We start from the raw sequence: 23,691 nt of genomic DNA, 5'->3' as shown, positions 1-23,691 counted from the left end.
GGATCACAATAAACTGTGGAAAATTCTGAAAGAGATGGGAATACCAGACCACCTGACATGCCTCTTGAGAAATCTGTATGCAGATTAGGAAGCAACAGTTAGAACTGGACATGGAACAACAGACTGGTTCCAATTTGGGAAAGTAGTACATCAAGGCTGTATATTGTCACCCTGCTTATTCAACTTATATGCAGAGTACATCATGAGAAATGCTCGTGTTGGATGAAGCACAAGCTGGAATCAGGATTGCTAGGAGAAATATCAATAACCTCAGACATGCAGACGACACCACCCTTATGGCAGAAAGTAAAGAAGAACTAAAGAACCTCTTGATGAAAGTGAAAGAGGAGAGTGGAAAAAGTTGGCTTAAAGCTCAGTGTTCAGAAAACAAAGATCGTGGCATCTGGTCCCATCACTTCATGGCAAACAGATGAAGAAACAATGGAAACAGTGGCAGACTTTATTTTGGGGGGTTCCAAAATCACTGCAGATGGTGATTGCAGGCATGAAATTAAAAGACACTTACTCCTTGGAAGAAAAGTTATGACCAACCTAGACGGCATATTAAAAAGCTAACATTACTTTGCTAACAAAGGTCTGTCTAGTCAAAGCTATGGTTTTTCCAGTGGTCATGTACGGATGTGAAAGTTGGACTATATAAAGAAAGCTGAGCGCCGAGAGATGGATGCTTTTGTTTTTGTTTTTTTTTTAAATCAAATAATCCAATTTTATTTATTTATTTTTTTCAAGTTGAACAGACTAAATTTCTTTAAACAAACTTACTTATACTCCAGAGTCCTTTAAAAACTTAATAGCATTTATACATTGAAGGTATTTGATTTTCTTGTAACTAGCACTTCAAATGCAACAAGCATTTGAAGCAACAAGCATTTGACCCAACAAGTAAAACTTTCTACAGTTCATAACTTTTATAAATAAAATAAATTAAATGTACAGTGAATAAGTTCTCTGAAATATTTCAATATTTCTGCAGGTTTAGTAACATCGTAAAATACATTTCAACTAAAATTCACAAATCTAAAAACCTGTTAGGCATTTTTAGGCGTTTTAAGTTGGAAATGAAGACCAACGTTACATCGTAACATGCCAATTACAAATAGTACTTCAAATAGCAAATACTACAGTTTGTCCCAAACTTTAAAAACTATTCATGAACTCAACACTGAACTATTGATGGCTATGAGAATTGTTTCCTAGCCTTTTTGAAAATTTCAACCCATTTACGTTTAAGGTAATTATTGATAAGTACGATCCTGTAGCCATTTTCTTTATTGCTTTGGGTTCAAGTTTATACACTCTTTCTGTGTTTCCTGTCTATAGAAGATCCTTTAGCATTTGTTGGAGAGCTGGTTTGGTGATGCTGAATTCCCTCAGCTTTTGCTTGTCTGTAAAGCTTTTGATTTCTCCTTCATATTTGAATGAGATCCTTGCTGGGTATAGTAATCTGGGCTGTAGGGTATTTTCTTTCATCACTTTAAGTATGTCTTGCCACTCCCTTCTGGCCTGAAGAGTTTCTGTTGAAAGATCAGCTGTTATCCTTATGGGAATCCCCTTATGTGTTATTTGCTGCTTTTCCCTTGCTGCTTTTAATATTTCTTCTTTGTGTTTGATCTTTGTTAATTTGATTAATATGTGTCTTGGAGTATTTCGCCTTGGGTTTATCCTGTTGGGGACTCTCTGGGTTTCTTGGACTTGGGTGATTATTTCTTTCCCCATTTTAGGGAAGTTTTCAACTATTATCTCCTCAAGTATTCTCTCATGGTCTTTCTTTTTGTCTTCTTCTTCTGGGACTCCTATGATTCGAATGTTGGAGCGTTTAACATTGTCCCAGAGGTCTCTAATATTGTTCTCATTTCTTTTAATTCGTTTTTCTTTTTTCCTCTCTGTTTCATTTATTTCTACAATTCTGTCTTCTAGTTCGCTTATCCTGTCTTCGGCCTCTGTTATTCTACTGTTTGTTCCCTCCAGAGTGTTTCTGATCTCATCTATTGCATTATTCATTGTATATTGACTCTTTTTTATTTCTTCTAAGTCCTTATTAAATCTTTCTTCCATCTTCTCAATCCTTTTCTCCAGGTTATTTATCTGTAACTCCATTTTGCTTTCAAGATTTTGAATCATTTTCACCATTAAAATTTGAAATTCTTTATCAGGTAAATTCCCTATATCTTCTTCTTTTGTTTGTGTTGGTGGGCAATTATCTCGTTCCTTTACTTGCTAGGTATTTCTCTGCCTCTTCATCTTGCTTATATTGCTTTGCTTGGGGTGGCCTTTCCCTCTTCTTGCAGGTTGTGGAGTTCTCTTTATTATGTAGTTTCTTCGCTGTGTGTGGGGTTGGACGGGTGACTTGTCCGGGTTCCCTGGTTAGGGAAGCATGTGTCAGTGTTCTGGTGGGTGGAGCTGGATTTCTTCTCTCTCCTTTAGAAGACAATGGGCTGCTTTTCTGGGAGCCTGATGTCCTCTGCCAGTATTCAGAAGTTGTTTTGTGGACTTTACTCCACATTCAAATGTTCTTTTGATGAATTTGTGGGGGAGAAAGTGGTCTTGCCTTCTTATCCCTCCGCCATCTTGTTCCTTCCTCCCCAGAACACTGGATTCTTATATTCCACTTGGTCGTGGAGTATCTCTTCCCAGCTGCTCCAGCAAGGCGCAGCCGCTGTACCTTACCTTGGACGAGGGGTATCTCCTCAAGGCCGCCCCTCCTGCTTTGAATGTGGATCAGCTCCTCTCGGCCCTCCGGTGCCCAAGCAGCCACCGCCTCCTGAACGTGGTACAGCTCCTCTTGGCCACCGCCCTAACCCTGGGTGCGGGGTAGCTCATCTTAGCCACGATTCTGCACGTGGTCGGTTGCGCCGGAGCCGGGCGTCTCTCCTCCCCTACATTTCTTCATCTCAGCCACATCACAGTTCTGCTTTTCAAGTTCAGTCTGTACCACTGTCGAGATGGATGCTTTTGAACTGTGGTGTTGGAGAAGACTCTTGAGAGTCCCTTGGACTGCAAGGAGATCCAACCAGTCCATCCTAAAGGAGATCAGTCCTGGGTGTTCATTGGAAGGACTGATGCTGAAGCTGAAACTCCAATACTTTGTCCACCTGATGCGAAGAGCTAACTCATTTGAAAAGACACTGATGCTGGGAAAGATTGAAGGTGGGAGGGGAAGAGGACAACAAAGGATGAGAGGGTTGGATGGCATCACTGACTCAATGGACATGAGTTTGAGTAAACTCCAGGAGTTGGCGATGGACAGGGAGGCCTGGCATGCTGAAGTCCATGGGGTCGGACACAACTGAGCAACTGAACTGAACTGAGATTCAATCACAGAGGATTTTAAACTGTAGAACTTTGGGACAATTGTGCAGTGACTATAAAACTAGAAGAATCAGGCCTCCCAATATTCACTTAGAATCTGTGCTGAAACTGTAGTTGTGTTCCCATATCTGCTTTCATTGTTGATTCTAACCCCAGGGCATGGGGTGTGTGTATGGGGGTTGGTGAGTGTGAGTATATGTGGTGTCTTCAGAGACCCAAGTTTGTGAGAAGTAGCATACCATCTCCCCTACTTGGCCTTGATGGACCTTACCAAAGAAAATCTGGGAGGTCAAAACTCACATTTGCCTAAACCTAGAACAGAATTCAGTGGATTCTTGTTTCCAACAATCAAGAATCCACTGATCAGAGCAAGGAGGAAACAACATAAAGCCCCCAAGATGAGATTTCAAAACACTCCGAGATGACAAAAAGTCAGTGACAAAATTAGCAAAGCCCCCTAACTTAATCTTTTCACTTTCCTAATTCACATAAAATAAAATCACATTTCAGCGACACCCAGTGAAAGACTGAGGGAAATGGGAAATGGTTTCTATTGGCATTTCGAAAATGTTCATTCTGAAAAATGGAGCAGGCAGGCACTAACTATGGCATGGTCTAGAGCATGGTTCTGTGACATTTGTAAATTAGCTTTAAATAATTGTGGGTACTTTAAAGGGGGAAATCCCTAAAGTAGCTAAATTATCCCCAAAGGAATGTTCTAGACCCTGGGATTCCCTTGGGAGTGAGGCTTACAGCAGGTTAGGTTCAAGAGTCTTAACTAGGATCAGGCAGGAGCATCAGAGTCCAGGGGAGTAGGAGGCAGAGTGAAAACACAAAATCATGTTCAAGAAATCATAGGGAGATCCAGAAAAGCTGAATACAACATAAGATCAAGGGGCTGGCTTCAGGCCAGGGACAGGAAAAGAAACCAGAAGAATGAAGGAAGAAAAGTGGAGAAGGTGGGATTCAAGGGAGTAGAGTTCAGCAAGTTTATTGTATGCAAGATCAGGTGTCCAAAAGGTTCTCCTATTGGGTCTGGCATAGTTCTAACAGGAATGGTCACCCTGGCTTAAAGGAAAAGATAAAAGTAAAACAGAATAACTCGAGGGAAAAAACATGCCAGGAAAATTTTGTTCTTTCTATCTCCACCCTCAACTATCTCAACTATTGATCTCACTTCTCATCCACAAAATATATAGGGGGCAAATGATTGCCAAATGTAGACAGGCATCTTCTTTCTACACAAATAACTTTAAAAATGCAATCTCAAACAGTTTCAAATAAGTTTCAGGGGATATTCCAAAGAAGAAAAATCACTTTTCAGTTAGGAAGAGAAAATAAGAAAATATACTATTTTTGAGCACCTGGTAAGTGCCAGGCATGGCTTCTCACCACAATCCTGAAATATTATTGGCCCCAATATTTATATGAGGAAATAAAGACTCAAGAGGTCCATCCCCAGATAATCCAGGAGAGACAGATGCAAGGCCAGATATAACTCCAAAGATTTCTCTTGGGAGAACCAGGGAAGGTTCATGTCAGGGAAATGGCCTGCCATCTGAAGCTTGCAAGATGGCTAAGAGAAGCTAAAAGGGAGTTGCCTGAAGTGAGCATTCTAGAAGAAACAAAGTGAGCAAATGCAGAAAGATAGGAAATGCAGATATTGTCCAAAAACTGCAGACGACTGAGTTAGTTGGAAACGGATGGAGCAACAAAGAGAGCCACACAAAAAGAGGAAGTGTAAGAAGTCATGATCAGAGCCTGAAAATGCTTCCACACAAATCCATGTGTCATCCTTGTGGTACCTGCGTGTTCCACAGCCACTCTAAAGAGTCCCATCAAGTAAATCATTGCAGGACAAATTAAAGCTCATGCCTAATTTTCAGGACAGGAATCAAGGCTCCTTAACTTGCCCTAAACTGTACACAGGGACTCTCTTGGAGTTACTGGAAACAAAGGCTCAACCTGGCAAACATCCAGGGGAGAACTCATTCTTGGGCTTTTATGGCATGTTTTGTTTTCAAAGAATATTTCAGCTTCTGGAATATCACACTTATTCAAAATTCTATGATCTATAGTGATGAAACTCCTCAGTTCACCCCTGGGGCTCCCAGGCTGTCACATAAACTAGTGTTTTACTTCTAGCTTATACCTTAGAGAGTCTGGAGACTACTGGAGCTTTACATGTGTCCCTGAGAGGGTCACAGTGTTGCAGTCCCTCTGCAGGCTTCCTCTGCAGTCTGCGCCTCTGACCTCTGTGCTCATCTGTTTCCCATGATTCCTACTGGGCCCCAGGGCGGAGCAGTATAACACAGTACAGCATAATTCACTTTTATAGAGCATCCTTCATGCAAGCTATCACAGGGAGCTAATCAAATGCTGAGGAGAAAGGGTCTGCTGCAGGATAAGATTTAAAGGGAGGGACTGATTTAGTGGCTCAGGGGGCAGAAAAGAAATTTCAGATAGATGGGTTAGGAGAAGTGAAAGAACAACCCCCGCTGTGGTAAACCATGGGTGGAAAGAAGTGGCTAAGTCTGGGGGTAAGAGTAAGTAAGGGTAGGAAAGCAACTGGTATTCTGAGAAACTACGGATCCTTTCACAGCCAAAGGTGATTGGGATATCATTCAGGAAAGTAAGTGAATTGTTGGAAAGCGTTTGGGACCAAAGAACAGAAAACCCAACCCCAAATTATTTGAACAAGAAAGAAATGTTACTATCTCTCATCACAAGGTGTCCTAAGAGTGGTCTGGTTAATTCAGTGGCCCAACAATGTCATCAAAATCCCAGACTCTCACCCTATTTCTACTCTGAATCCCTCCATGTATCAGATTTGTCCCCAGAACTGCAATATCCCAGGTCACAGGATGGCTAGTGCAGTTCTAAGCATCACACCTAGATACAGCAATATCTAAACACAACAATATAGGAAGCAACAGAAGAAACAGAGGCCGTTTGCCCAGCAGGTCCTCTTTGTAGAGTGAGGAGGTCCTTCCCAGAGCACCTCCACCAGACTTAACCCCAGCCTTGGAGTCTAGTCCCTTTCTAAACCAAAGATGGATCAACATAATTGGTTCAGACCAGTCAAGATTCACTTTTAAGTCACATAAGAGAAAGATGAGCCCCTAAATTCAAAGCTTTGCCCACAAAGAAAAGGAAACAATGGTGACTGATCTCCACCCACATGTCTCATAAAACGGGCTTTGCATCTGTTGTCACCTGGAGGAATAGATTACATCCAATACATATTTACCTGTACAATTTAGCTTACTTGTTTAGAACTTAGGCAGACCATACTGGGGGAAAAAAATCTCCTATACTGAGAAAGAAAATAAGAATTTCTAAGTATAAGGTCATGTTTGGAAGAAGTGGCATGGGGAGCTGAATTTAGGCCTCATTTTAGAGTGAAATTAAACATATTTACAAACAGAAGGAAAGCATGTTAGGAATCAAGGACTTCTGCTCTTGGCAGATAAAGCCTGGAAAGGTAAATTTTAATTCTGAAATTAAAAATGTAATGGTAGAGTCAAAACCTTTTGAGAACAACAATCTCCTGTTTCTGGAGGGGATGGAGCAGCTGTGAAAGGGAAATATGCAAGAATGCATAGCCAAATATCAATCCAGGGACTTGTACATGAGAACTTCTGCAAAGTCCAAAGCAAAGAGTTGTATGAAACACACAGGAATAGGTAAGTGTGAAACACACATTTTCGGTAAGTGTGGAACCAATCTGAACTTTACAGATTCTGAGCTTGCTGATCTTGAACCTTTTGGAGTTTGAGTTCATTTAGTTCAGGCAAAATTCATTTCCAAATACCAAGGGAAAGAATCGGCCCCAAAGATGACTGAACATCAGCTAGCTCTTAAGAAACCACACAGGGATGAGTTAAGTGTAAATGAATCACAAACACACAGATTAAATTTCTTCTAAGCTACACCAGAGTTTAAAGGCCAAGGGGAAAAGCACTTGAGGCAAAAGACATTTTGACTTTGCTGAACCTAAAACATTATTAATGAGTTTGAATTCATTCAGTTAAGATTCAGCTGAGTTCTTTCTTCCAAACCCAGTGTTCCACCTAGTGATGTTTTTACAGCTGCCAGTGTAGATATGCTTCACCTTAGGAAATTGCTTTGGTTTTTTTTTAAATATTTTTTATGTTAAATTCTTGATCCAGTGTGATCTAAGATAGCTGAGAACATTATCATGGCAATGACAAAATTATTACACTAATGCCCCTAGTATAAATGATAGAAAGTTCTCCACTCTATAATAGGGACAAGATTCAGTTCAGTTCAGTCGCTCAGTCATGTCTGACTCTTTGTGACCCCATGAATCACAGCACACCAGGCCTCCCTGTCCATCACCAACTCCCAGAGTTCACTCAAACTCATGTCCATCGAGTCAGTGATGCCATCCAGCCATCTCATCCTCTGTTGTCCCCTTCTCCTCCTTCCCCCAATCCCTCCCAGCATCAGGGTCTTTTCCAATGAGTCAACACTTCTCATGAGGTGGCCAAAGTACTGGAGTTTCAGCTTCAGCATCATTCTTTCCAATGAACACTCAGGACTGATCTCCTTTAGGATGGACTGGTTGGATCTCCTTGCAGTCCTAGGGATTCTCAAGAGTCTTCTCCAACACCACAGTTCAAAAGCATCAGTTCTTTGGTGATCAGCTTTCTTTATAGTCCAACTCTCACATCCATACATGACCACTGGAAAAACCATAGCCTTGACTAGAGGGACCTTTGTTGGCAAAGTAATGTCTCTGCTTTTTAATATGCTGTCTAGGTTGGTCATAACTTTCCTTCCAAGGAGTAAGCACCTTTTAATTTCACGGCTGTGATCACCATCTACAGTGATTTTGGAGACCCCCCAAATAAAGTCTGACACTGTTTCCACTGTTTCTCCATCTATTTCCCATGAAGTGATGGGACCAAATGCCATGAACTTAGTTTTCTGAATGCTGAGTTTTAAGCCAACTTTTTCACTCTCCTCTTTCACTTTCATCAAGAGGCTTTTTAGTTCCTCTTCACTTTCTGCCATAAGGGTGGTATCATCTGCATACCTGAGGTTATTGATATTTCTCCCGGAAATCTTGATTCCAGCTTGTGCTTCTTCCAGCCCAGCATTTCTCATGTTGTACTCCTTATTGCTAAATTCAGACTTAAATTGAAGAAAGTAGGGAAAACCACTAGACCATTCAGGTATGACCTAAATCAAATCCCTTATGATTATACAGTGGAAGTAAGAAATAGATTTAAGGGACTAGATCTGATAAAGTGCCTAATGAACTATGGATGGAGGTTTGTGACACTGTACAAGAGACAGGGATCAAGACCATCCCCAAGAAAAATAAATGCAAAAAAAGCAAAATGACTGTCTGAGGAGGCCTTACAAATAGCTGTGAAAAGAAGAGAACTGAAAAGCAAAGAAGAAAAGGAAAGATACAAGCATCTGAATGCAGAGTTCCAAAGAATAGCAAGGAGAAATAAGAAAGCCTTCCTCAGCGATCAATGCAAAGAAGTAGAGGAAAACAACAGAATGGGAAAGACTGGAGATCTCTTCAAGAAAATTAGAGTTACCAAGGGAACTTTTCATGCAAAGATGGGCTCGATAAAGGATAGAAATGGTATGGAACTAACAGAAGCAGAAGATATTAAGAAGATGTGGCAAGAATACACAGAAGAACTGTACAAAAAAGATCTTCACGACCAAGATAATCACGATGGTGTGATCACTCACCTAGAGCCAGACATCCTGGAATGTGAAGTCAAGTGGGCCTTAGAAAGCATCACTACGAACAAAGCTAGTGGAGGTGATGGGATTCCAATTGAGCTATTTCAAATCCTGAAAGATGATGCTGTGAAAGTGCTGCATGCAATATGCCAGCAAATTTGGAAAACTCAGCAGTGGCCACAGGACTGGAAAAGGTCAGTCTTCATTCCAATCCCAAAGAAAGGGAATGCCAAAGAATGCTCAAACTACTGCACAATTGCACTCATCTCACATGCTAGTAAAGTCATGTTCAAAATTCTCCAAGCTAGGCTTCAGCAGTACCTGAACCTTGAACTTCCAGATGTTCAAGCAGGTTTTAGAAAAGGCAGAGGAACCAGAGATCAAATTGCCAACATCCCCTAGATCATGGAAAAAGCAAGAGAGTTCCAGAAAAACATCTATTTCTGCTTCATTGACTATGCCAAAGCCTTTGACTGTGTGGATCACAATAAACTGTGGAAAATTCTGAAAGAGATGGGAATACCAGACCACCTGACATGCCTCTTGAGAAACCTGTATGCAGGTCGGGAAGCAACAGTTAGAACTGGATATGGAACAACAGACTGGTTCCAAATAGGAAAACTAGTACGTCAAGGGACAAGACTAACAAATCTCAAAGATAAGACATGAAGCACTCTTCTCAATACTTTACATTTAAATGCTAGTGATCCTATAATAGGAATTCTTGTGTCTTACAACCACTTGTGGAAAGTTATTATTGAGTATACACTAGGTATCAGGTAACATTGGAGATAAACGGTAAAGATGTAAAATTATTTTTTTGTCAGTTTACTCCTTGTTCTGGATGAACACCGCTTGATAATTGGCTCAAAGTATTATGCCATGAATGTCTCTTTTACACCCTCTCTTTCTTCCTTTTTGGAGTAGGAGACTGTCCCCTATAAGTCTGTTTTCTATTATCTTCTACCTCTTACCCTTCAGTCACTCCCATATCAGACTCAGATAAATATCTCTTCCTTCAAACAGATGCTCAAACACAGAGAAACTGAAATATCATTAATTCCCTTATTTCTCCACTAGACTCCTTTACCTTTTGCTTGCCTACCTCAGACAAAGCTCCTTCTACTCTCTTTTCCATCTGCTCAAAATAGAATATAATTATTAATACCTCAATGTTCATATCAGCATTATTCACAATAGCCAAGATATGAAGTAACCTAAGTGTCCATCAACAGATAAATGAATAAAGAAAATATGATATACATATATATGGGCTTCCCGGGTGGCACTAGTGGTAAAGAACCTGCCTGCCAATGCAGGAAACATAAGAGATGTGGGTTCAATCCCTGATTTGGAAGATCCCCTGGAGAAGGGTGTGGCAACCCACTCCAGTGTTCTTGCTTGGAGAACCTCATAATCAAAGGAGTCTGACAGGCTACAGTCTATAGGGTCGCAAAGAGTCAGACACGACTGAAGCAACTTAGAACACACGCATATATATATACATGTACACACACATACACAAATGGAGTATTATTCAGCCATAAAAAGAATGAAATGCTGCCAATTGTGACAATTGGATGAACCTAAACAGTTAGTGAAATAAGTCAGACAGAGAAGGACATATACTGTATGTTTTCACTTTTATGTGTAATCTACAAAATAAAACAAATGAACAAATGTAGCAAAAAGAATAGACTCACAGATACAGAAAACAAACTAGTGGTTACCAGAGAGAGAAAATAGGGAAAAAGATTAAGAGGTATAAATGATTAGGTATAAAATAAATAGGTTACAAGGGTGTAATGTACACCATGGGGAACATAGTCAATATTTTACAATAATTTTGTACGGAATATAATCTATAAAAATATCATATTACTATGCTGTATACCTAAAACTAATACAATGTTTTAAGTGAATTATATTTCAATTAAAAATAAAATAGTACATAGCTAACTTTGGTTACCTACTCCTCAATGGTCTGGCTTGAGCTAGATGTAGAATTTAGAATATTTTAATGAAAGTAGAGATTCCACATCTTTTAGAGAGCAGTCCTTGAATATGATTTCTTGAAACTGAAATTGAACTAACTTTTGTATTTGAAGTTCTACTCTCTGGAGACATAGGGTGCAACCAATCTGTGCCAAATATAGTTTTGTGGCAACCCTCCCAGTGAAATCCAAACAACAGAGCATAGAGGTATCTTACTTTCGTGGAACATGTTTTATATCACAGACATTATACGCTTGCATCTCAGAAGGACCTGGTGAAACGAATGAGTACTACCTCCATTTTACAGATTAGGAGCCTGAATTTCAGAGAACTTACACTTCTAGGAAGTGGCAAAGGCAGAATTTAAAGAGGTCCACAGGAATCCACGCATGCATGCTAAGTCACTTCAGTCGTGCCCAACTCTTTGTAACCTTATCAACAGTAGCCTGCTAGGCTCCTCTGTCCATGGGATTTTCCAGGCAAGAATACTGGAGTGGGTGGCCATGCCCTCCTCCAGGGGATTGAACCTGGGTCTCTTACATCTCCTGCAATGGAAGGCAGGTTCTTTACCATCAGCACAGCCTAGGAAGCCCAGGCCTCATCCGTTAACTTACTTCTCACTGCAGTGGTCCAATAAAGCGGAGAGGGACTATTGAAGTTCTTTGGCTGGGGTAACACTGCAAGAGCTAGAATTTTGTTTTGTTAGCCTTAATTCAGTTAAGGGGGAGGAACGACACTTCAGGGGAAAGAACCCAAGTCGTTTTTTTCTTTTTCTCAATTAAATTATATTTTACAAGAATCCCTGATGAAACTAGAGGGAAACAAATCTTGCTTCTCCACTATCCTTCAAACAAGTACCTAAAATATCCCTCCTAATTTCTGACTCGGGGAGATGGCTTGTGTAATAATTATTAGAGCAGCTTCTCCTGTTAAAGAAAAACCCAATAACAAGCGCATTGGGCTCTCCCTGCCTTGGAACAGAAGACTTCCCTACAGCAGGAGAGACTCACCACATCCAGTGAAAAAAAGATCACAGATCTTGGATTTTCATTTGGACATGTGTTTGGAGAAAGAAACAGGAAAAGCGTGTATGACCAACAAAGGAGACACAACTGGTGAACCTATTTTCATTGCACAAATCCTGGGAAATTTTCTCTGGGAGCCAAAATAAAGCATTCATCTCCTCCATTCCTTTTGTAGAAGACTCAAAATAGTCAATGGATTTCCACTCCTTTTCTGAAGGCCATTTCCCTTCCCCTCCCTCTACCCACCTCTCACCTCAAAATAAAACTTTTTCCTCCCAGCCAACATGTTTTCTGGTCACCGCAACAACAAGCAGATTCACAAAGCAAATGAGTAATTTGGAATGTGACAAGTCTCTCATCTGACTCACAGAAAGAAAAAAGTAAAGGTGGCTACTGCCAAAATGGAAATGCTTTCTGGGAAATTCTTGAAAATGTTCCTAAAATGTCAAATCAGGCAAGTAAATATACCCTGAGGAAAAACATGGAATTTCTCAAAATATAAAGAAGGTAAACTTTTTAGTGTGAAAATGATGGAAATGAATGTGCTGATGCATCTGTGTAAATGAACCTTTTTCCCCTTTTCTAATGTCACTTTTTTTTAACACTTGAGCTACTGCTTAACACGTCCCCTGCCAGGCAGGTGGTGGTGATGGTCACCGAATTTCTATATAGAAGGGGCTTATAGGAGATTATCTGGATAAAGAGGATGCTGGGAACTTGACAACAATCTAGCACCCAGTGGATTTTTCTTAGACACTATAATTATCGGTGGGGGCTCTGTGGTAAAGAATCTGCCTGCCAATGCAGAAGATGTGGATTCGATCCCTGGATCAAGAAGATCCCCTGGAGTAGGAAATGGCAACCCACTCCAGTATTCTTGCCTGGGAAATTCCATGGACAGAGGAGTCTGGTGGGCTACAGTCCATGGGGTCTCAAAAGTCAGACACAACTGAGCGACTGAACACACACACATGCAGTTATTGGCAGCAGTACTTGGAGAGGGAGCTAATGAAGATTATGATGAAACTAATACCACTCCAGGCCACAGTAGTAAACACTGCTCTTGTCTACCCAACAACTATTCCAACTTTCTTCCTTCCAGACAGAACCCCGATTTTGACCAGTCAGCCACTAATGCTCTAAACAGCTATGTTCCTTAGGGGAACATGGTCCAGGACCAAAGCCAACTGGCCTAAGATAACCCCAAGGGTCTTTTCAGGAATGTTTTAGGAATAAGCATACAACCTAACTCTGACCAATTAGAGGTGAGGAAAATGCTGGAGGAGCCTGGCAATGATTTCCCCACTCCTAAGTAAGACAATCTCCTCTATCACAAACACCGACCCACATAGATGTGACTCCTGGCACTGGCACAGTCATCCTGCTATGAGCCTGAAGATGCAGTCAAACCAGGGGCTGACTGAGAACGGAGACAAAAGGAATCTGGGTTATTGACAATATCACTGAGCCTCTGAAGCAACACATCCGAGAGACAACCCTACCTCTGGACTTCTTACGATGTGAAACAATAAATCTCCATATTGTTTAAACCAGTTGACTTAGGGTTTTCTGGTGCTTGTGGGTGAAGGAACCCTAGAGATATATGGCCACTTTTAGTCTGCCATGCCCCACACCATCCCATGACACAGACACTGGCTTCGAGGCTATAGGGGCTTCAAGATGCTGACCCAGAATTCAGACACTGGAGCCATAGCCTCCTATCTTATATAAGACCCAAGACCTTATGTAAAACCCAACAGTTTCTGAGCAAATAAAAAAGATGATATAAAATTTAAAAAAACCCAAAATCTGCTTATTCAGAAGAGGTTCCACTGGTTGCAGAATGTTACACTGTATTTACAAGGGGCACTTATTTTGGTTTAATTTATCAGAGTTGCTCTCCTGCTAATACTGTGCTAAAACTTAAAAGAATAAAGAATGCAGTCTTATTGTCACAGAAATGGCGACTTAGTCTCTCCATCAGTTTCAAGCTGAAATGTTTATCTTTTTGAGATAAACATTTGCATTCACCTGCTTGCTTACAGCAAGAAAAGTACAAAAGGCAACAGAGAGACTCAAAGTCAGAGTCAGTGAGAGCAGCTGGCTCCTGCATCAAAAGAAAACTGGTGTAATGGGGTAACACCTATTATCCTTCCCAAGTGGTGTTAGAGGTAAAGAACCACTGGCCAGTGCAAGAGATGAAAGAGATATAGGTTTGAACCCTGGGTTGAAAAGATCCCCTGGAGGAGAGCATGGCAGCCCACACCAGTATTCTTGCCTGGAGAATCCTATTGGCAGAGGAGCCTGGTGAGCTACAGTCCACAGGGGTCTCCAAGAGTCAGACATGACTGAAGCAACTTAGCATTCATGCACAATGTAACAGAAGTAACTGCTATTACTGGAATAATATTTTGAAAAATACCAAGTGTTTATTTTATTTTGTATTTCTATGTATTTGACTTCTCCTTAGTAAACCCAAAACACCCACCTGCTCTTGTGGTGAAATAGGATTGTTCTGGTGGGAAAATAAAGATAAATAAAGAGCTAGTCCTCAACTGTTAATTTCAGAATAGGACAAAATAAAGCAATACGTTTGTAAGTCAGGTTTCATTAAGAGGGGATTTGTTTAATGAATGTTTTATTGTGGAATAATTTAAGCATACTGACAAGATAATGACGTTATAAACACCTTTTTTTAAAATTTTAATTGGAGGCTAATACTTTACAATATTGTATTGGTTTTGCCATACATTGACATGAGTCCGCCCCTGGTGTACATGTGTTCCCATCTTGAATCCCCCTCTCACCTCCCTCTCTATATCATCCCTCTGGGTCATCCCAGTGCACCAGCCCCGAGCACCCAGTCTCATGCATTGAACCTGGACTGGCGATTCGTTTCACATATGATAATATACATGTTTCAATGCCATTCTCCCAAATCATCCCACCCTCGCCCTCTCCCACAGAGTCCAAAAGACTGTTCTATACATCTGTGTCTCTTTTGCTGTCTCGTATACAGGGTTATCGTTACCATCTTTCTAAATTCCATATATATGTGTTAGTATACTGTATTGGTATTTCTCTTTCTGGCTTACTTCACTCTGTAATAATAGGCTCCAATTTCATCCACCGCATTAGAACTGATTCAAATGTATTCTTTTTAAGGACTGAGTAATGTTCCATTGTGTATATGTACCACAGCTTCCTTATCCATTTGTCTGCTGATGGACATCTAGGTTGCTTCCATGTCCTAGCTATTATAAACAGTGCTGCGATGAACATTGGGGTACACATGTCTCTTTCAATTCTGGTATAAACAGCTTTTAAATCTATATCCAAAATTTAAAAGGTCTTAACCTTTTCCCTCATTTGCTTTAGATCTTTTCTTAACAAAGCATAATTGATACCTCCAAGCCCATTTCTCTCTGCTCTGATCAGTGGATCATTCCACTGAATGTTTGTATACTTTTACCATATTTGTCTGTTCCCACACCAATATATGTTATTACTTTGTGTGCTTGTAAACATTATAAAATTTGTAACACCTTGTACAACTTCAACTGAAATCTTCACATTTTCTTTCATTCGCTAATCATTATCCCTGTGCAATTAATGATAGATTGATAGATATAGCTATTTTCATTCAATTTTTTGGCTTTATAACATATTCTAATTTACTCATTCCCCTCCTGATAGATTGTTTTCAGTTTCTCAGTATCCAAAAAATGCTTCAATAAACACTTTTGCCTCCTTTAAAAGTGTGAAAGTTTCCCTTCAAATGTTTGGACTGAATCATATAAAACTGTCAATATTCAACCAGTTTGACCTATGAGTCGACAAATTTATATGGCCCACCTTATTATATATATTGAGATTAAAATGCCAGTTGATACGGTATAAACGTCTTCTATTCGACCTGCTATAGCCAAATTTTGAGAGATATTTTTCTAAAATCCTTTTGTAACCAGTGCCAAAGTCTCGAATACTCAGGTCAGAGTTTATTCCATAGAAAAAATAGGTCTTCTACCTATAAGAAGCAAGGGTTGGATAAAGAGGAAGAACCTGGAAATTTCCATGTAGTTCTGTCATATACCAAACCTCGGAGATAATGCTGTGCTTCATTTCAAACTCCCAATTTTCACTATGCCCCAAGGCTAAAACATCATGGATGACTGAAAAAACTTGGTACACTATTCTAGGAGTTCGGGTCAATGAAGTTTGAGCTTGTCTTTAAGAAGTAGCCCAAGGGGATATTTGGAACCACAAATTATCCACAGTTAAAATAGCAATAACTTCCCATGTAACCCTCTTTCCTTAACTAGAACCAGAAAAGATAGGCAGGGGTTGGAGAGAAGCAAAGAAATATGTAGCGATTCTTGTATCATTTCAATTTCTGAAACCAAGGAATAAAAGTTTGTTTCTTAACACAAGATCAGATGGGTTGATGTTTGCTTGCTCAAGTGTATATGTTATTCCTATAAGTGATTTGATAATTATACTCTGGAAGGCTGCATTAGAAATTACTATGTAACTTGTACTCCTATAATAAATAGACACCACCTGCTTTGTAGGGCTTTCTTGGTGGCTCAGAGGGTAAAGAATCTGACTGCAGGGCAGGAGACCTGGGTTCAATCATGGGTCAGGAAGATCCCCTGGAGAAGGGAATGGCAACCCACTCCAGTAATCTTGCCTGCAGAATTCCATGGACAGAGGAGCCTGGTGGGCTATAGTCTATGGGGTTGCAGAGTTGGACGCTATTGAGCAACTGATCCTTTCACTACTTTTCACTTTCACCTGCCTTGTAAACACTATTGACAGTGTTTGCAACTTACCATATCATTAAAATGGCAAAAATCCAGTTATCAGTTATAGTATCTGTATGCTTGTAGTACACTTTTAATGACTGGAAATGCCCTGACCACCCTTCACCAACCAATATTGCCTCAAAAAACACAATGTACAAACCTGGATCCTTGTAAAATTCTTTAAGCATTTTATTTTTCTGGAGTCCTTAGATATTTCTTTTCCTATGTGACCGATATTTGGGGATTTTCTTTATGAGTTCATGAACTTAAGTTTTATCTGCCTTATATAGATAAATTATGACATTACAGTTAATATATCTATATTTTGCTACTGTAACAAACAACCTCAATGCCTGATGGCTTACAATGAATGTATCTATTTTGTTCACATTTCATGATGTCGGATCCAGATCTGATCTCTGCTCAGCTACACACACACTCATCTCCATTAGCCAGAGCATGTCACACAGTCAAGCTGAAAGTCAGGAATCAGGCCAGTATACTGTGTGATTTCCATAGGACATGAGGAGGAATGCAGAACCCTATCCCAGGAAGGGAGTGAAGCATGGTACTCAATAATCCAATAGATCACCAATGGCAAACCACTTCAGTATTCTTGCCTTGAGAACCCCATGAACCATATGAAAAGGCAAAAAGATACAACACTGAAAGATGAACTCCCCACGTTGGTTAGGTGCCAAATATGCTACTGAAGAAGAGTGGAGAAATAACTCCAGAAAGAATGAAGAGATGGAGCCAAAGAGAAAACAATACCCACTTGTGGATGTGACTGATGATGGAAGTAAAGTCTATGCAATAAAGTAAAGTAAACAAAAAGTCTGAACAATATTGCATAGGAACCTGAAATGTTAGGTCCATGAATCCAGGTAAATTGGAAGTGATCAAACAGGAGATGGCAAGAGTGAACATCAACATTTTAGGAATCGGTGAACTAAAATGGACTGGAATGCCCAAATTTAATTCAGATGACCAATGTATCTACTACTGTGGGCAATAATCCCTTAAAAGAAATGGATTAGCCCTCAGAGTCAACATAAGAGCCTGAAATGTAGTATTTGGATGCAATCTCAAAAATGACAGAATGATCTCTGTTCATTTCCAAGGCAAACCATTCAATATCACAGTAATCCAAGTCCATGCCCCAACCACTAATGCCAAAAAAGCTGAAGTTGAATGGTTCTATGATAACCTACAAGACCTTCTTGGAATAACACCAAAAATAGATGTCCTTTTCATTGTAGGGGACTGGAATGCAAAAGTAGGAAGTGAAGAGATACCTGGAGTAACAGTCAAGTTTGGCCTTGGAGTACTAAATGAAGCAGGACAAAGGCTAACAGAATTTTGCCAAGAGAACACACTGGTTGTAGCAGACACCCTCTTCCAACAACACAAGAAACGACTCTACACATGGACATCACCAGATGGTCAATACCAAAATCAGACTGATTATATTCTTTGCAGCTAAAAATGGAAAAGCTCTATAGAGTCAGCAAAAACAAGACCAGGAACTGATTGTGGCTCAGATCATGAACTCCTTATTGCAAAATTCGGACTTAAAGAAAGTAGGGAAAACCACTAGTCCATTCAGGTATGACCTAAGTCAAATCCCTTACAATTATACAGTGGAAGTGACAAACAGATTCAAGGGATTAGATCTGATAGAGTACCTGAAGAACTATGGTCGAAGGTTCGTGACATTGTACAGGAGGCGGTGATCAAGACCCATCACCAAGAAAAAGAAACGTAATAAGGCAAAATGGTTGTCTGAGGAGCCCTTACAAATGACTGAGAAAAGAAGAAACGCTAAAGGTGAAGGAGAAAAGGAAAGACATACCCATCTGAATGCAGAGTTCCAAAGAACAGCAAGGAGAGATAAGAAAGCTTTCCTAAGTGATTGATGCAAAGAAATAGAGGAAAGCAATAGAATGGGAAAGACTAGAGATCTCTTCAAGAAAATTAGAGATACCAAGGGAACATTTCATGCAAATATGGGCACAATAAAGGACAGAAATGGTATGGACCTAACAGAATCAGAAGATATTAAGAAGAGGTGGCAAGAATACACAGAAGAACTGTACAAAAAAGATCTTCACGACCAAGATAATCATGATGGTGTGATCACTCACCTCAAGCCAGACATACTGGAATGAGAAGTCAAATGGGCTTTAGGAAGCATAACTACAAACAAAGCTAGTGGAGGTAATGGAATTCCAGCGGAACCATTTCAAATTCTAAAAGATGATGCTGTTAAAGTGCTGTACTCATTTTGCCAACAAATTTGGAAAACTCAGCAGTGGCCACAGGACTGGAAAAAGGTCAGCTTTCATTCCAATCCCAAAGAAAGGCAATGCCAAAGAATGCTCAGACTACCACACAACTGTACTCGTCTCACACGCTAGCAAAATTCTCTATTCAAAATTCACACACTATGCTCAAAATTTTCCAAGCTAGGCTGCAATAGTACGTGAACCAAGCACTTCCAGATGTTCAACCTGGATTTAGAAAATGCAGAGGAACCAGAGATCAAATTGCCAATATCCATTGGATCATAGAAAAAGCAAGAGAGTTCCAGAAAAACATCTACTTCTGCCTCATTGACTACATTAAAGCCTTTGACTGTGTGGATCACAACAAACTGGAAAATTCTTAAAAATTCTTAAAGAGACCACATAACCTGCCTCCTGAGAAACCTGTATGCAGGTCAAGAAGCAACAGTTAGAACAGGACATGGAAAACAGACTGGTTCCAAATTGGGAAAGGAGCATGTCAAGGCTGTATATTGTCACCTTGCTTATTTAACTATATGCAGAATACACTGTGTGAAATACTGGGATGGAAGAAGCACAAGATGGAATCAATATTGCTGGGAGAAATATGCATAACCTCAGATATGCAGATGACACCACCCTTATGGCAGAAAATGAAGAGGAACTAAAGAGCCTCTTGATGAAAGAGAATGAGGAGAGTGAAAAAGCTGGCTTACAACTCAACATTCAAAAAACTAAGATCATGGCATCTGGTCCCATCACTTCATGGAAAAGAGATGAGGAAACAATGGAAACAGTGACAGACTTTATTTTCTTGGGGTCCAAAATCACTGCAGACGGTGACTGCAGCCATGAAATTAAAAGACACTTGCTCCTTAGAAGAAAAGCTATGACCAACCTAGACAACACGTTAAAAAGCAGAGACATTACTTTGCCAACAAAGGTCCATCTAGTCAAAACTACAGTTTTTCCAGTAGTCATGTATGGATGTGAGAGTTAGACCATAAAGAAGGTTGAGTGCTGAACAACTGATGCTTTTGAACTGTGGTGTTGGAGAAAACTCTTGATAGTCCCTTGGACTGCAAGGAGATCAAATCAGTGAATCCTAAAGGAAATCAACCCTGAATACTCATTGGAAGGGCTGATGCTGAAGCTGAAGCTCCAATACTTTGTCCACAGGATGCAAAGAACTGACTCATTGGAAAAGACCCTGATGCTGGCAAAGATTGAGGCCAGGAAGAAAAGGGGATGACAGAGGATGAGATGGTTGGATGGCATCACAGACTTGATAAACATAAGCTTGAGCAAGCTCTGGGAGTTGGTGCTAGACAGGGAAGCCTGGCGTGCTGCAGTCCATGGGGTCGCAAAGAGATGGACACAAATGAGCAACTTAACGGAACTGAAAAGCAAAGCACCAGCATAAAGATATTAGCAGATTTCTTTAGTAGCTTGCATACAGGTTCTGAAGATAATTTCAAATGAGAATTTTCAAGAATATTTGCAGCAATGATAGCATCATCAATATAAATGCATAATCTCTTAAAGTGATACTTCAAAAAGTAAAACTCATTGAATAATTCAAGATCTGATTTTTGTTGTTATCTTATTTTGTCTTTTACAAATTCTCTTTTTCTAGTCTTCCCTGCATGTATTTCATAGCGATGCTTTACAGTAAATATCTTTAGTGTTTGTTTCTGCCTTCCACAGCAAGCCAACATATATTATTTGAACTTCCAACAAGGATTCTGAGAGCCTGCAATAATTGCTGCATTATGCTCTTTTCTATGGGGCTACAAAGTCAGTTCTAACCCTTAACCAATATTCAGAAATGTGCATGTTAGATATCCAAGATAACAACAAAAGTCAGATATCGAATCATCCAATAAATTTTACTTTTTAAAGTATCACCTTAAGAAATTATGCATTTATACTGATTAAGCTACCATTGCTACTAACATTCTTGAAAATGCTAGAAGTCCACCCTGGTTCTTGAAGCTGATAGCCTCTTTAAAAGTAAGTAAAGATAAACTGATTATTTCCATGGATGTTCCAAATTTCCTTGGAAATTCCAAATAAAATTAAGATAAGAGACAGCAAATGAAACCTTCCCTAATGATAACAGATCCAAGGTACATGATACAGTGTGAGCTCTGACAAAAATACTGCTCAACTACAGCTTATATGACTATTTCTTTCTCTTCAAAGTCATACCCAAGTCTTGGAAATGTCATACAGGAAAATAACTTTAGAGAGGGAATACCTAAAGCACATAGCAGTGCACTGCAACCCATTGATTTCCAGTCTGAAAATCGACTCTTCTTCTGAAATTCAGTGAGAGATTTTCAAGCGGTCACTGTGGGAAAGGATATTCAGGAACCTGATAAGTACAACAGTGGCAGCCCCTGGATTACGGTGCTGGGGACTTAATAGGATAAACCATTGTGAAATCTCAGTCCAACTGGGGCACAGCTGGACCTAACCTCCTCCCTGCCCAGCCTGAACCTCACATCTGCCAGCTTATCGCCCTGCAGCTTTATTTCCCTTTTCTTCTTCTCTGCCTCTCACCCTTAGGCTGGGAGTAGGGGGTGGGGGTGATAAGAACAGGAGAGAAGGGAGCTCACGATGGGGTAAGATTATTAACACCGGTATAAACTTCAGGCCCATCTGGGTAAGAGAATTACCTCAAAGTCCCTCTTTGTAAATTTGCATTCTTCTTCCTATACAGTCTTTAAAAGCAGTATCTCTCGCCCCATCTCGCCCCTCTTAGGCAGCTCTGCTGCTGAAATTTATGAGCTGTAGGAATGTTATCCATTTCAGTATGTTCACATGAAAATAAGTGCAGAAAGGAAAAATCTTCACCGGTTGCTTTGACGGAACTCAGAAATCAACTGCACCGCAGAGTTCCTTTCTCCTGAGCGCTGAAATGCGTGGTAATGGCCCCGCCCGCACGTTCCCAAAGAGATTCGCTTACAAAGATCGGTATGGGGAGGCTGATTGGGTCTCCTGAGATAGATCCCATCCTCTGACAATTCACCGAGACCCTGCTGAACCTCGCGCGTCTAATTACCTGCGTGATACCTGAGCCTTTCTCCATGCGCCCAAGTCCAGCGCGCAAACTCGCCCCGAGGCGCGGCAGACACACAGCTGGGGGGCCGGCCTGGGCGGAGAGAGGCCCCCCCAGCTGCCTCTGGAAATCCACATTTTAGGGCCTTGCAGTCATTTCCTTGCTTGTGAGAGGAAAGTTTTTGTACATTTTTATAAAAGGAGGCCCGAAGAGAACACCCTCCTCTTACTTCCTAATATATTATGTCCTCCCCTGCCGAGTCCGGGGACTTAGTCTGGATTTGGTAACTGAAGTAATATAAATGTTAGCTAAGAAGCATTCCCGCAATATGGTTCCAATTTAGGCCTGTTTTGAAGTCGAAAGGCCCAATATGTCTCGTAGACTCTTCGCTGGACATTAGCGCTAATGTAATTTGCGGAGGAGCGCGGGCCGCGATGGAAAAGGCGGCCGGGCCTCAGCCGATCAGGACGCTCTCCCAGTGCCAGGGGAACCTGTGCGCTCGCCCACCCCACGCCCACCGCTTTTGATGTCGGGGGCTTTGCTCAGGAAATTGCCTTATACTTGCCAGGGTTTGCAGATAAATGGAGCAAGGTAAGTGCTGTACCCTGTCACCACCCTCTCTCCCCTCCAGGCTCTGGAAGGAGGCAGCCCCGGCTGAAGGCAGCCTTTCTCTGCAAGCTGTTTGCACTTTACTTCAATCACGTATCTCTCCGAACACCGGCTTGATTTGCGAAGACACGAGAGCATTTTCGGAGTTGGGCTGACGCGCCCCCTCCCCGAACCCGTCCCCCTCCCCGCAGCCCAGCACTGCGCTCACACCCCTCCCCAGCTCCACGGCTGCATCGCGGTAATGAGCATATCCCCCTGGAACTGTCTGCCCTTTATCTTGCTGGGGGGACCCGCACCTTTTGAACTGCCATCTGTAGATTGTGTTGGTGCACTGACTTGTTAACTGTGCCATGCTGTGAAGGAAATGGCATGATTTAGATCAAGTGCTCAAGACGGCTGTTCATGAGAAACACTTGAGCCAAGCTGTTGCTGCTCAGAGAGTGCCCTGGGGAGAGGGGTTCCGTTTCGGGTCACCGTCCTGCCTTGTATGGGGGCAGGCGCAAAGCGCTGCAATCCCCCGGCTTCGCGAGGTTGGAGGGAGGGGGTGGGGAGAAACATTATGAAACCATAGAAGCGAGGCTGCCAAATTAACTTCTCACCCTTTCAATCACACTCCAGAGGATAAAAGCCTAACATTTCTGCCTCAGAAACAGGCTCGGTTTACACCAAACAAGTTATTTCTCTAATTTATCAGTCAGGCCAGCTATCCTTCTAATTACTGAAAACGCGTGCTCTTTTTGAAGCCACTTTTGTAGGTGTACAATGAACAGCCAGTTAGGAAATGAGTTTTGGAAAATGTTTGTGGACAGGACTTCCCCAAGACTGCTTATCAAAATAACTGA

This window comes from Moschus berezovskii, chromosome 9 (genome assembly GCF_049115385.1).
Source record: "Moschus berezovskii isolate FMDL1 chromosome 9, NW_MosBer_1.0, whole genome shotgun sequence".
NCBI classification, from domain to species: domain Eukaryota; kingdom Metazoa; phylum Chordata; class Mammalia; order Artiodactyla; family Moschidae; genus Moschus; species Moschus berezovskii.
Note: the sequence above shows the minus strand (reverse complement) of the source record.